This window comes from Periplaneta americana, chromosome 9 (assembly GCF_040183065.1).
Source record: "Periplaneta americana isolate PAMFEO1 chromosome 9, P.americana_PAMFEO1_priV1, whole genome shotgun sequence".
In the NCBI taxonomy this organism is placed as follows: domain Eukaryota; kingdom Metazoa; phylum Arthropoda; class Insecta; order Blattodea; family Blattidae; genus Periplaneta; species Periplaneta americana.
Window position 1 is genome coordinate 113,572,917 of NC_091125.1, and position 16,809 is coordinate 113,589,725.

Consider the following 16,809-nt stretch of genomic DNA (forward strand, 5'->3'; position numbering starts at 1 on the left):
TCGCAGCTAAAAGAAGAGATGATAATGGTGCAACAGTGGTGCCGCTACTGCTGGCTGTATTGATAATAGTGGGACAATTGGACGGAGTTACGCAATAATAGACCAACCGACAATTTGAAAAAAGAAGAAGAAGAAGAAGAAGAAGAAGAAGAGATATTTGCATAAATCTGTTGATGGCAGGCTAATTTAACTCGGAAAAAATCAATAATTCGATATCTGAGTTTTGCTGCTATATATAAGCAAAAATTCGTTTATTGCATAAAATTCATTTATTTATTTTGCTTTGAAATATTAATTCAACTGCTGGTCTCTTTTTAGCATTTTTTGGTATTATTTGTGGTATTTTTTTGTATTAGTATGAATGTTATAATACTTCTTGCATAAAATGTTTAAAAAAAAAAACAGATTTATTTCAATGGCCAATATCTCGAAACAGGTTCTTGGCGCTTGGATCACTACTGTATTGCAAATCACCGTCCAATTGTAATGTTATTACTCTTCATTGCAGTGATAATAACTCCGCGAGAGAAACAGAAGTGATTCTTCATTTAAAAAAATTGGCTTGGTCCTCTCAACTATTTTGAAGCATGCTACACAAGTACGAAAGCATTCCGAAGCTAGCTATAGTAGATTTCACTTTTCTTACGGACTGTACTGCAAACTTTTCGAGGGGGGATGGGAAATGCGATGGAAAATCCGACGTACCTACATTCGATCTTCTTGAAAGGATACCGACTTTATAGCGTTCTTTAAAAAAGCAAAAAGACATATGTGTATCTATTTTGTGTTTTCTCTTATATCTCTTGGAACTGGCGATGTACGTAAACGAAATTTTCTGTAAAATTGAAAGTCCGACATTTGCTCTGCTTTATACTTCCATTTGTCATATTTACGGTACTCTAAAGCTAAAATATGTATCATTCTGTAGAAAGTGTATTTTTTGCGTTATATGTTACTTCCTTACATTACTACTTTTGAATTTATTTCGCGCATAAAATATATCCAAGAACCTTAACATGAAAGTCTTGTGAGATGCTAAACATTTATAAAAAAACTCCCAATTTGTGAGAATCTGACATTATTATACGATCTCCAATGAAGACTGTGGAACGAATTTTTCCTTCTTATTCTTCTTCTTCTTCTTCATCTTCTTCTTCTTCCAGAAAGAGTAGGACTGTTGATCTCTCCCGTTCTCATGTAAGTACATCTTGCCATTTTCTCTTGGTCTGCCTACATTTCTGTAGCCTCTAGCAGTCTTACTAATAAACCGTGTATAGTTTTTATACGAGACTTATGCAGAGCTGAGACAGAAAACGTTACTAATAAACCGTGAATAAGCTATGGGCGTATAAACAGGCTGTAACTATACAATGGGAATTGCTTTGCAGTAGTTATATACACGAAACCCCTTGTTTAAGCGTTGTATATAGCGAAAAAATGGCCGCCCCTCTAACAGCTGTTCGTATCGACTGTCATTTTATGATGATGGTTACCTCGTAACCACAGAAGAACAAACAAAGATCATAGAATTATTAGAATGATATTGCTGTAGCTTGTACTCTTTGACCAAAATGTAGTGTGGTAATCGATTAGAGCCAGTTGTACTATCGATATTTAACACGCCACACTAGAGCGCTCTGCCGGATGCAATAGAGAACCTCAGATATTCTATTATCTTTCGTAACGAAGTAATGACGAAACTATGACGTAGCTGTGTAACAGTTATACTGTTATACACCAAGTATGTAGTGATTATTAGTAAGGAATTTACACACGACTTATAAACGAGCTATTCATTGTATAAGTATAAGACAGTTAAACGTCTGTATATAGAGTTTTTATTAGTAAGACCGTAGGTCTATAGTTCAATAATATTTTTGGTAGGCGGCCTTCATCCATTCTAAATATATTTATGTTCTACCAGTCTTTGTTTTGTTCATCACTTACATATACATATTTAACTCTATGTGGATATCTATGAGACTCGCAGCAGCGTCGCGGTTAAGACGTTGACCGAAGGTCGCGGGTTCGATACCCGATGGGACTACGAATTGTTCTCTATTGATCTTATCCTTCCGGTCGCACCATGGCCATGGGTTCACTCAGCCTCTGACAGAAATGAGTACTAGGAATATTTCCTTGGGGGTAAAAGCGACAAAAACATGACTGACATCCCTATTGCTGCTAATGCCGATTGTCTGCAAAGGTGAGAGCCTTAACATCCCGTTATCCTGTGGGCGTCTATGGCCTGTATTAAGATAATTTTACTTTTACTTTGCTTTACGTCTCATTTATGTAAGAGGACAAATCCAGTCACTGATCTACTTCTGAAGAACTTTCTTTCCAGTAGATAATAGTTTCTTTTTATCTGATCTATTCAAATCCATAAGTTGCCATAGTCACTGTTATCATTTTGTAGAATTCTTCTAATGTTTTACTCTTTAAGGGTTTGTTGCATTAATTTACCCAAACGTATTAAATTTTATATTCACATCATCTTGAATACTGTATGACAGATTAAAATATAGATATTAAAAATGGAGACTTCTTCAATTATTTTACCGTTTTTAATTGGTTTATTTTACAACGCTTTATTAACTGCAATGATTATCTAGCATCTGGTGAAATGAAAGTGATAATGTCAGCGAAATGACTCCAGAGTTCGAAAAGTACCTAGAATTTTCTCTTTAATGAGTTGAGGGAAACCCCCGGAAAAAATCTCAACTAGATAGCTTGTCCCAACCAGTATTTGAACCCGGGCCTGCTTGTTTCACGGTCAGACATGCTAACTGTTACTCCACAACAATTATTCTATCGTTTATATCGTACATATTACGTCGGGTTTTCAACTGAAAACCATGACATTTGTTTTAGTAATCGAAATCTTCAAATTGTTTGCCTCCATTATATATTTCTGGGATTAATTGCTCTTTGTGATCCAATTTCCGTTTCTTGAAAGATAACTGGACCATAAACAAATGAAATAATTTTCACCAAGTATATAATTAATAAAATTCCTCCCATATAACCATTTTCCTCTGCTTATAGTAATCTCGCTAGTATAAGAAGTTAGTAAATACTGCTGGCGAAAAGGTGCAGTGATGTTTAGCTCCTTGATTCGTTTCTTCCGTTTTTTCGACCTTCAAACCAGAGTCAGTTCTGAAAATTATGGATCGATGTATGATTATTAAAAAATAGAAATAGGGAAGTTTGAGAGGAAGGTTTAGAGGAGGAAAGAAAAATGGAAGAATATGTCGTGGACTATGACTACGAAGAAGATAAATATAAGAGAAACAATGGAGTGAAAAAGATAAGGAATAAAGATGGAAAGAAAGAAGACGTAGATGAAGATGTAGAGTAATCAAAGTCGGAGAGAAAGGTGGAGAGAAATTAAGACAGGAAGGTGAAGATGTAGAATAGGAAGAAAAGTACAGAAAAGTGGAGAGGAATTAAGATAAAGAAGTCAAGATTTAGAGCAGGAAGACAAGTAAAGAAAGGTGGAGGGAAATAAGACAAGGAGATGAAGATGTAGAGTACTTACTTACTGACTCTTAAGGAACCCGCAGGTTCATTGCCGCCCTCACATAAGTCCGCCATTGATCCATATCCTGTGCAAGATTAATCCATTCTCTATCATCATATCCCACCTCCCTCAAATCCATTTTAATATTATCCTCCCATCTACGTCTCGGCCTCCCCAAAGGTCTTTTTCCCTCCAGCCTCCCAACTAACACTCTGAATGCATTTCTGGATTCGTCCATACGTGCTACATGCCCTGCCCATCTCAAACGTCTGGATTTAATGTTCCTAATTATGTCAGGTGAAGAATACAATGCGTGCAGTTCTGTGTTGTGTAACTTTCTCCATTCTCATGTAACTTAATTCCTCTTAGCCCCAAATATTTTCCTAAGAACCTTATTCTCAAATACCCTTAACCTATGTTCCTCTCTCAAAGTGAGAGTCCAAGTTTCACAACCATACAGAAGACCCGGTAATATAATTGTTTTATCAATTCTAACTTTCAGATTTTTGACAGCAGATTGGATGATAAAAGCTTCTCAACGGAATAATAACAGGCATTTCCCATATTTATTCTGTGTTTAATTTCCTCCCGAGTATCATTTATATTTGTTACTGTTGCTCCCAGATATTTGAATTTTTCCACCTCTTGAAGATGTAGAGTAGAAAGAAAAAAGCGGAAGGGTATAAGAGATGAAAATAAAAATGTAGAGTAGGAAGAAGGAAAGAAGGAGTTGGAAATGAAGTTGAAATAGGAATTATAATTAGAAGATGAGAAATAATTATTATATGCGAAGAAGGAGACGAGACAATTTAATTGAAGCTTCAAGGGAAGTATCGAAATGAAGAACACAAGTGGGAGAGAACAGTAAAGGTATGTGTTCTTAGTAGAAAAAGAAGCGAAGATAGCGGAGAGGAGAAGGGAAGAAGGAAGAGAGACAATGAGAAAAGGAGAATTGAGAGTACTGGAAATGAAGAAAAAAGAGGAAAAATATTGAGAATGAGAAATCGAACTCATCACATACGAGTAAAGTACAAGGAGCCGTACATTTGCCTGATTGGTATAATCAAGTTGGTGGCAAGATCCCTCTAAGTTGAGCCTCTTGAAAAATGCGAGGGGGTATGTTGAAAGAGACTGCAAGTTAGGATGTGTTCTATTCAGACAATATTTCTGCTGGAGGGGGAAGCAGACGTGATGTATTTTAAATGTGCTACTCTAGCGTTTCTCGAGGACAATAGTGTAAATAAGGAAACACCTCTTGCCACCCCAGACTCGCGAATTGATCCGGCTCCATTCTCCTCCCAGACTTCTTTTTGTTCGTCCGGTGCTACGTCATACAATAATTTTTCTTCTCTCTGGAGACCGGATTTAATGAAAGTTGCAGAAGGGCCTGGGCGTTACGCTGTAATGGTTCCTTGGAACCTTTGTAATATGACTTTTATTAACGTCACAAAATTTTTATTATCAAAGTTCGAAATTCACATAATCGTAATTGAGGCTTATTTATGAACAATAATCTTCGCCTAATAATAATCAGAATTAATAGTTTTTTTTTCAGTAACCTAAAATTATTTTTAAATTCTAAATTAACATTCACATCATATATTTTAATCTTATTTTTATTAATGATTATTTCCGTCCAATAATTTGCTCTGTATAATATTTAAAATGAATAATGTCTGCCATCTCCTTAAACTAGCACTAGGCCTACAGTCTTAGTCTGTCTATTGATTGCTTAAAATATTTTCCTTACCTACCCCAAATCCTATGAATACAGATTTCTGCTACACTTTTTCATTTATAATTTATGAAAATTTACTCATCATCGTGTATGGCTTTTAAAGCTGTGATTCTGTTGTAGTGCATACATTTTATCTTTCCACGCTCGCGAATGTAGAACGGAAGCGGCAGTGCACAGCACAACTGCACGCATGTGAGCGTAGAAAGATAAAGTGTATGCACTTTCATTTTAGATTATGTAATACAGAAACAATGGTACAATGTTTTAAAATGTAAATAATGTTGAAAGAATACAAAAATAACGTTTTTATTCGAGCCAAAATGAAAAAAAAAAAAAAAAAAAACAGGACTAACATAGTAAAAGGCAAGATTTGTGATTCTAGAGTCAAAACGGTAATCAATATAATAAACATGAAACAAGCATGAACATTACTTCGAATATTAAATACTTACATAAAACGAGAATTATAGTAGATTTAAATCTATACACCGAAAGCAAACTCAATTGCAAGTAATTCTACATTGATAATTTCTTTCTTCAATGTTTTATCGTTCTTCCATCGAGATTAACGCACCATGTGATATTGACAACATGTCCTGGGAGAGATCTTAACTTTTCATGTAAAAGCTACTCTTTAATAGTTACATATAGTTATCAACATATTATCCTATTTCCTCATTTTCGAGGTCTATTCATATCCGTCGTACATTTTATTGAAAAGTTCAGTTGTAGTTACAGTGCTTGTAATAATAGTGTAAGTGGTAATAGTAGTGATGATAGTGGCAGTAATAATGTCAGTAGTTTTAGTTGTAGTGATAGTGACAATAGTAATAATGATAGTTGTAGTGGCGATAGTGGTAAGTAGAGGAGGCAGTGGTAATGGTAGTAGTAGTTTTGGTAGTGGCAGTGGTAATAACGACAGTTTTAGTGGTGTAATAGTGTTATATTAGTAATAGTGGTGGCTGTGGTAGGCCTAGTGGTAGTGGCAATGGTAGTAATGATAGTGACAGTAGTAGCAATGGTATATTTGTGGCGGTAGTAGTGTTAGGTGGTAATAGCAGTGGCAGTAGTAGGGATGCCAGTAGTAGTGGCAGTACTAGTAATGGTAATTGAAGGGTTCAGAACCATAGTGGGCCAAGCACCATTTACTAAAACCGTAGAAAATAAGGGTTAAAATGAAGTTATTACCATAATTCAATGGAAACATATAGCAAGTAATAATATAAAGTATACACATTCAAACTAAATGATATGTCAATCTTTATTAAACTATGGTATTCACTTAACCTTAATCCTTGCTTTCTCCGTTTTTAATAAATGGCGCTTGGCCCACTATGGCTCTGAACCCTTCAATTGTAGTGGCGATAATAATAGCGTTAGTAGTGATAGTGTTGGTAGTAGGTGATGATAGTAGTAGTGGCAGTAGTAGTAATAGTAATTGTAGTGGCAGTAATAGTAGTGTTAGTGCTGATAGTGGTACTGGTGGTAGTGGCAGTAGTAGCGGTGGTAGTGATGGAGATACTGGTGTGATGACAATTGCTCGGATATATCCACAAACTGCTGTTCAACTCACAGCGCTTGTTTCCTTTCGGCTTTGTTGAGCCGTTGAGAACGGACTCGTCTCCCAGCGGGCCGAGCCATATTTGTCATCTTGATTACTGTTAGTGCAATGAATTAGCATAAGTGTGTTGCTGGGGATGCGGGAAGCTGACTGAGCATCATTATCTCCTGCGTGGCGAGCATACGAATGCAGACCCGCGGCTGACTCTGGCGCTCCCTTCCTTCCGAGGTAAGCAGACTGTGAGCCGCGAGACGGTGTTTCTATACACTTCGACAAATATTTCCTTCATCAATTTTTAGAATATTATAGAAACATTGAAACAATGCTTTTAAGAGGTCAGGACTTAAATTCACAAATATGCCCCTAGGAAAGTCTACGGCTATGACCTAATAATAAATAATTAAGTGAATCAAACAAATAAAATAATAAATGACTAAATAAATGAATAAACGAATAAACAAACAAACTCACTGGATGACTGAATGAATGGAGAAAGTTACACAACGCAGAACTGACATAGTTAGGAACATTAAAACCAGACGTTTGAGATGGGCAGGGCATGTGGCACGTATGGGCGAATCCAGGAATGCTTATGGAGTATTAGTTGGGAGGCCGGAGGGAAAAAGATCTTTGGGGAGGCCGAGACGTAGATGGGAGGATAATATTAAATTGGATTTGAGGGAGGTGGGATATGATGCCAGAGACTGGATTAATCTTGCACAGGATAGGGATCAATGGCGGGCTTATGTGAGGGCGGCAATGAACCTCCGGGTTCCTTAAGAACCATTTGTAAGTGTAAATAAATAAATAAATACATAAATAAGTAAATAAATAAATGAATGATTGAATAAGTTAATAAATAAATAAATAAGTTAATCAGTTCTAAATAATTGACCTAGTCGCTTCAACAATGTTTTTCTTTCCTCTGCCGTTCTATTAAATTCTTCAGTTGTTGCATGAGCATGTCTTTGTTGTTTTCTTTTTCTTTCTGGTTTTCCTCTTTCTTTCTGGCAATATATTAATTGAAACGTATTATATCTAATTGTATGAGCAATGGATTTTATTTTTCTGTCGTTTAATTTCCTCATTAACGTTCTATTTTAATTTAAAATTCCCCTACTGATATTCCACCATTGCTCCATTAATCATCATTATCACGCGTTGCTATGTATTTCGCCTCCCATGGTGCAAAAAGGGCAACGCCTACGGCGGTTAAAGGAACTACGTCTCCAGCGAGTAACCCACAGAGGGGAACGCTTGGGTGTATGACGTTTCTGATATTTCAAAATTAAAATGTTATGTAACTATACCGAACTCCTTAATACTCTACGAGTATTTGTAATTTATCTACCGAGTTTGCTAAGATTACTACCTAGGTCGTCTGGAAATGAACTTGACTTTGAAACCGTTCGTCAAATTTGAGATTTTTTTTTTCAGTTACCTTTCTTGAATAGCTTGATCTAAGTAAAAATTAAATAGTTGTTTACAACTCATGAATCTGTCAAACGTGAGATACAACATACAGTACAGTAGGTAGTAGTAATGCCTTGTTTGATGGTCATAGCAACAATAAATAGACTTTCCGAATACAATACTAAGTGTGAAAAGAATGTTATTATGGATAATGGAATAATTTTACTGAAGTTTTCAGTATAAAGTTCGCTTTTAGAGTTTCCGGTCACTTTTAAAGAAGGGTATTATTCATTTGTAGGCCTATATTGGAATTTATCGGAAATGTTAAAGAGATATACGATGGTCCTGGACTGGAATTTGCCTTTGGCACAATAATCGCAATAAAATGTTCTGTAATGTCTTATGAGCATTCCGACACCGAAAGACAATCCTAACTACTGATCCATAGCTGCTCTCAGATATAGGTTCGATTCCCGCTTGATTTGATTACGTGGTTGTTTTTTTCCGAGGTTTTCTCCAACTGTAAGGCAAATCTCAGGATCCATGTGAACGCTTGGTCTCATCTTGCCAAACACCACCTCGCTATCACCAATTCCTTCGACTCTATTATAAGTTACTGTCCGACTGATTGGTTATGTAGCAGGGTCGTCGAAGCGGGGGAAATCACGTGACAGTTATTTACTTAATGGAGCCCTTTTCTTTAAATTATTTTAACCCTTTATAACCTGAATTTGTTTTTGATTTTCCACAGTTATGGATGTACAAGGTCATAGAGACACCATGGAGAAACAAACAAACAATCCCCCTTCCTAATAACAACTGGCCAAGGAACTGCACTGTATTGGTAAAGAACGAAACTACTTCTGAGGATACCAAATGGAAAAATTAGGCAAATTATATGAGTCAGAAATTATAGAAATTTTAGTGATTCCAGATGGACTCATTCGAGCGGAAAGGGTTAAGCAGTTCTGCAGGGACAGCATTTTATTTTTACTTCAATTTTTATTGTGAGTTTTTTAATGTATTTCACTCCCACCCCTTCTACTAGTAAACTTCCAATCGTCCACCACACAGAACCAAGGCTGCATATGCAGTCAAAGTCGCCTTACGGTCATAGTAAACAGTACTGAGTTAGTGAGTATAGTACGTTCCAGAAATATGTTTGCGTTTTCCAATGACGAAAGAACTTTCAATATTGAATCATATTTTCGCACAGGTACTGTCGTCCGTTTGCTTACGTCGCATCCCGGTTTCCCCCACCCGCTTCTGCTCGCCCCTCTGTAAAGGCTAGTGGCTGGGCTGTCTTAGCTCTTTTCTGAAAACATTAACTTCTGTTAGGAATTGGACGTCTACGTAATATTATACAACTCTTTAAAATAACTTAAATAAAAGGGCCTCGTTAAGTAATTAACTGTCACGTGATTTCTCCCCTTTCTACGACCCTGCGACGTAACCACTTGGACGGACAGTAGATAGCATGTCTGAGTAATTTTATCTTTTCGGATCGGGCAGAAGTGAAGATTGAATTTAAAGTACGTAAAGTACTCTTTATAGAGTGTATACAGAATTATTTCAACATGCGTTACTAGTAGGCCTACGAAGGACGAAACTAGTAATTGGAATTAGGTACAATAGTCTATAGTGCGATAATATGCACAAAAGAACTGAAGCCGTATTGAAATGAACGGCTACCATTTTAAAAAATGTGTTTAAATATCCATATTATGATTATTTTTCACTTTAAATTCACTCTATATTGTACGCTAATGGTCCACACTTGTGGAGTAACGGTCAGCGCGTCTGGCCGCGAAACCAGGTGGCCCGGGTTCGAATCCCGGTCGGGGCAAGTTACCTGGTTGAGGTTTTTTCCGGGGTTTTCCCTCAACCCAATACGAGCAAATGCTGGGTAACTTTCGGTGCTGGACCCTGGACTCATTTCACCGGCATTATCACCTTCATGTCATTCAGACGTTAAATAACCTAGATGTTGATACAGCGTCGTAAAATAACCCAATAAAATATTGTAAGCTAATGTGCTGTAGACAGTATAATATACACTGCATAATGAATACGTCCACATGGATAGCTCAGTTCGTGAGTAAAAACACTTATTGATAATACTGTACTGTATTTTGATTAAAGGAAAACCTAATGAAAATTATCAAACTCAAAATCGCGATATTTCCTAGTTTACGTAAATGGATAAACTACTTTTCTTCCCTCCTATACCTAGTAAAGTGATTTGTTTGTATTTTACGCCAGTATCATCGAACTCCAGTCGTGGAAGAAGGTAGCAAACGGTGTTTCCCGTTCTTAACCGTTAATCCAAAGGTATAGGCTGGTTAATATTAGAAATGTTAGTAAAAATAAAATTATGTCCCGGTATAATAGTACGTAGACTTCCAATTCCATACACCAAATATTTCCAGGAAAGAGCCCAACAGTGCAGCCACTAATCTTTATAGAGTGGCCAACAGAAAAGAAGTGGGGGAAACCGGGATGCGACGTAACCACTCGGTCGGACAGTAGTAATTGACACAGCATCGTTAAATAATTGACAAAAAATAATTCCGCCAAGTTAGTATAGCGTAAAATCCTCGAAAATAGGTATGGATAAATCCAGATAGGAATGTGAGAATGCCTTATTGACAATACATTGCAGTTTACACTTTTAATGCACTTTGTGCTATGCTGGATTCTTATTCAGAAGCCGGGAAGTATGGGTGGCAGAAGATGACGGTGGTCGTAAAGACTTGAGAAAAAATGAGGAGGAGGGATGGATGGGGTTAAAAAACGCAGCACGGAGTTCATTTTTATGTTTATGGACTCTGGGAGATGCTTGTCTTCCTCCTCGGCTAATGCAACTAATGAACACATATTATCAGCACGAGGGAAACTCTTCAACCATAGTGAGTTTCGGAGAGAGAGATACTTTACTCAGCATTCCACAAAATCTTCACTAAAGTTTACATCTCTGATTTCTTCAGAGAAAAATTAGGACTGCTTGCATAGAGTGGTATAAAAAAACTTGAGGTCTGCTGTTCAAACTCCGAGGAGAAGGTACAGTATTGTATACAGTCCACAGCTTCCATAGGACTCTTGAACTGTGCAAGAAGAGACGTCTTAGTTACAGGGTGGCTAGGAAATGAATCATTATTCTTCATAGTCACAACTAAAACCCATCGCGTATGTGATTTTTATAACGATATTTTACGAGAGAGAGTCAAAAAGTAACCTTAATAATTGTTTTATTAATTGAGAATGTACAACAAGACTACAAGCATTTGATCGCTTTTAAACATAGTATAACATACCAACACATAAGATATCATCGTATTCATCATCATACACATGGGTGGGCAACTCGTGCTCTCAAAGTGTGAACACAACCTCAGTGCACGTATAACGGACTCTGTATTAGCTGTAGTGCATGTATGCCGTTCTTGCAAGACACAAGTTTACTCGCTTCTGCAGTAAGTGGCGGCTTGTTTTAAGTGAAAAACAATATAATACCCAGATCATTTCCCTTCAGTGATGAGTCGAAAGAGAAAGATTATTTTTATTAAGAAGGGAGGTAAAGCTTGTATTATGTTCTATTACACTTTCTTACGCACGGCATTTTATGTTACAAATAATAAACACAATGAAGGTTTTAGTAAAGAAATATTGTCTAGATATGCTTTAGAATAGCTAAAGGTAAAAATTGGATATCAACAAGGTGAGACTGATATCAAATATCGTTAGCACGTTGTGCGTGCGAGTTACAGAAGTGCATGACATATGATCGACTAGCTAAGAGCATTTATGGATAAATTTCAAATGTGGCAGTATCATGTAGAATTTTGTATGTGTGCTTAGGTACAGTATGTCTAAAATTACTATAATTATTATACAATGCGTTATTCTACAATTCAAATCATGGAGTAGATATCATGACCACCTGCACGAGCCGCCAGAGCGCACCGCGGCAGTGAACTGCTTTGCAGCGAAACTACAAACAACTTGCAACTGCTACGGATGGCTTCGTCTGTCTTTCTCCCTTTCAAGGTTTTTTTAGACTTTGTGAGCACGTGTTGCCCATCCCTGATCATACACAATCTCACTCTCGCGCTTGTGGAATACCCTACCCAGTGTCATCAGAGTCTGTCGGAATTATTAAGCATTTTCTTACTGCATAGAGTAGGTTTAATTTTTACTTAATCAATAAAAGAAATGGTTCTCTCTTCTTAACTTTTACAATAAACTGTCTAGCTTTTATTAATCAGTTAATCTTTTAGTACTTTGATTTTTATTGTATTTGTAAATTTAATATTAATTGTAATTATAATTGTAATTGTATTCTTAATATTGTAGTTGTAATCCCCTGGTAGAGGGGACTCATCTCTACCAGGTTAAATAAATAAATAAATAAATAAATAAATAAATAAATAAATAAATAAATAAATAAGTAAATAAAACAAGAACACTTGCATTAAACGTAGTGGGGACTATGTTGAAAAGCGATGAAAAGTTTGTAGTCTTATTGTACATATTCAATTAAAACAATTATTAAGGTTACTTTTTTACTCTTGTAATTACAGAGGTTGAAGCGAATAGAAGCATTTGAATTGTGGATTTGGAGGAGAATGGAACGTATGAAATGGATAGACAGAATAAGAAATGAAGCTGTACTGGAAAGAGTGGGTGAAGAAATGAATTATGCTGAAACTGATCAGGAAGAGGGAAAGGAATTCGCTCGGTCACTGGCTCAGAAGAAACTGCCTACTAAAGAATGCACTAGAAGGAATTGTGAACGGGAGAAGAGTTCGTGGCAGAAGAAGATATCAGATGATAGATGAGATTAAGATATATGGATCATATATATCATATGAGGAGACAAGAAAATTGGAGAAAGCTTGGTTTGCAGTGAAAGACCTGCCGTTGGGCAGAACACTACATGAATGAATGAATGAATGAATGAATCAATGAATCAATCAATCAATCAATCAAAATGCTCTTTTCACAAATTTGAAATTCCATATTGCAAAACGTCGATCCTAATATAAGACGTTTAGATTTTATCGCTTCAATTCAATTATTCCTGCTTACATAATAAATATTATTCATTAATTCATAGTTTTCCACCCAAGGGCATGTCCATGGAGGGGTGGTTTGTTTATCCCTCACCCCATGATGAACTTATTTCATGGGCTATCGAATAGAGTAAGGCGTAAGGTAACCTGTTTTGCTTTCGCTTGCTTCGTTGCATCAGTAGCGGACGTCTTTTAAACATAACACTGTGTTGAACATATGTTCCTTTCTTTATTATCAGAAGAGAACTCGCTCTAAATGCACATGATGGCTTGTGCGAGATCTATTTGATCCGTCATGTTTTTATGTAATTTTAGATTTATTAGTACAATATTAATATTATGAAATTGATTATGGAAGAAAAATGTCTTTTTTTCCCCAACACTACACATTTTGGTGTAATTATATGCCATTTACGTCTTTGGCTACTTTTTTTGGCGATTATGATGAAACTTGATACAATGCATAAAATAATTAATTAATTAATTAATTAATTAATTCAGTCATTCATGCATTCAAAGGACCCTGGCCACTCCCACAGCTCTCTCCCAAGCATAAAATAATGGATTTTAAATACAAGCATACATATTAGGCCTATATCTAAGTTGACAAATAAAATTTTAATATAATTGTAAGTTAAAACTACAGAACTAGGGCTATAACTGCTGTAGCCTAAGTTATTTTATTTAGATTCTGTAGAAGGATAAAATACTGGTACATGTCAACCGTACGGTAATTAAAATTAACATAAACATAGGCTATACCTAATGTAAAAAGTAGTATTATCGTCTTCTGAAACGTAATTACGGGCTTTCACGTTCAGAATCAAACAGTGATTACACATAACAATCGTGATCTTAGCACTGCAATTAGTCTTTGCGCTTTGCACGAGAAACTGTCTCTTTGCCTTCTGATCTTGAACAGTCTTCAAGTGAGTTTCTTGTTTTGTTCTCTGTAGTGGTTCTTGATTATAATCCATTCTCTAAACTGGCGTTTCTCAAACTTTATATTTGCGCGATTTCCCAAAACATATATTAATAGTTACTTCGCGTGCAAAAATATAATGATGATAATGATAGTAATAATAATAATAATAATAATAATAATAATAATAATAAATTTATATGAGCGACTCGTTCGAACTGTTTAGCTGCCTTGTTAGCGACGTGTTTTAATCGATATGTCTGTACACAACGATGTTGTCTTTGGTGTGCCTCTAAATATATATATATATATATATATATATATATATATATGCATTATAAATATACATTATCGACCCGACAGTCACAGGAACAACAGCCCGCTGAAGTCCACGCAGAAAAATGCAGAATTTTTGAGCCCACAGTTCCATTCTATTTGGAGAACTATCACCTCACCTCCATTGAAGTAGTTAGGCGAATGGTTGGCGCTAGGGGCACAATACCTCGCCTCTTTGTCAGTTTCTGCAAGAAGTTCCAGCTGAACAACGACTTCATTCGTGATGTTTCCCTTACTGCTATCAGAGGATCACTTGCTATTTTAAAATACCACCTGTACTTTGTTTCCTAAAAAGGAAGAACTTTTGTTTGAACGTCTAATCCGTTTGTTTATCATGTTTAGGCCTGTTATATGTATGCTATTATCCTTTCTGTACTTAATTTCCCTTCTTTCTTCGTTCCCCACATTTCTCTTTTGTTTTCACTCTGTGAGTTATGCTTTGTCCAATGAGGCAGTCCCGTTATTGAGAAAGCTGAAAGAGTGTCTTTGTTTATATATATATATATACACACACACACACATATTGTATGCATCTGAAGTCTGACTAGTGTAATATATGTAGCTAGTCGACGATATATGCAATGGAGGGAGAAATAAACTAGCCACCTACCCATTTTCTCCTGGCCTAGTTGCCTCATAAGTGATACCTTCATAATTATATATATATATATGTGTTTGTTTTGTTTTTCCTCTGAAAATGTGTTTTATTTCTTTTGTGCAATTTAAGTTTTTTTTTTCGCCACTCCCTTAATATGGTACCTCGATCCCCCAGTTTGGGAAACGCTGATCTCAGCACAAATTTTACATACTCTTTTCATTGTATTTATTTGTATTTTATATTCATTTAAACATATATATTAAATAAAATATTGTGCAATATTGAGGGTTACATGATAACTGGCATATGGTCAATTCAGCACGTTTTTTTTTTTCCTTAGCTGTTACAACATAGAAGACTAATTAAATGTAGTAGCAGAGAGAACATTCTGTCAAAACGGTGTATACAGTACAATCAACTCCGCCCACTTTATAGGTCTCAAATATTTTAATATATATAATATCTTTACCACCTCTGATGAGGTTCTGGCAGTACATCTCACTGGACGATATGTGTCAGAGGAAGAATAATTTGTTTGTATACATTTCATATGTGATTAGTGGAATGTGTAGCTAGTCAGCTATATATGCAATGGAGAGGGATAGTAACTGGACAACCTACCCCATTTTGAGGCCTAGTTGCCTCATGAGTGATGCATTGTTGGTGTCACTTGTAGAGTACAGACCTGTCTTCGGATAGTTGACTGAATAACAACAACATCTTTACATCCCTGTGTGAAGATCATGTAGCAAAATAGCTCCGCCATAACTCATAAGGATCGTAAAATTTGCCCAAAATGGGTACCCAATGTCTGAAGGGTAATTAGATGAACTTATTTCTAGGATATAAAGATACTGTACGGAGGCCTCGTCCTCCAGGTGGAGAGTTAGCAGTGGGGCTCGAAACTTCATCTTTGAAAAATTAGAACGTTTGTGAACATAATGGAATATGCCGGATTGCTTTTCGAAGAATAGGCTACTGGACAATCAAACTGTTGATACAATGTTTTAAAAAACACGGGGCAACTCAGATTCATCTTAGCATCAGTGTGATATGAAGCGCGATCTGAAGGAGCTAGGACTCAAAAGATGGAGGAATAAAGTGTTGGGTCGTGAACAGTGAGCATCAGTCAAGAAGGAAGGCATGGTTAAACTTACATGAATACAGAGCTATAGGATAGAGAAATTATCTATACAATATGATTTATAGGAATCGTGCAGAGGTCATCGGCTTAGCTCAGGAAGTAGTGCATTTGCCTATTGATTTGACTGTGTTCCTTATCTTTAAGGCAAATATCAGATAATTCCACGGCGAATTCTTGGACTCATCTCGCCAAATACCATCGCGTTATCATCAATTCCAACCACGCTGTGTAGCCTCACATCTTATTCCAAGTCCCTAAATAAACAAGTCGGTCGGTAGCGTAGTTAGTATAGCGCTGCCCTTCTATGCTCTAGGTTGAGGATTCCATCCCGGTCCAGGTCGATGGCATTTAAGTGAGTTTAAATGCGACAGGCTCATGTCAGTAGATTTACTGGCATGTAAATGAACTCCTGAGGGACAAAATTCCGGCACACCGGCGACGCTGATATAACTTCTGCAGTTGCGAGCGTCGTTAAATAAACCATAAATTAATTAATTTCTAA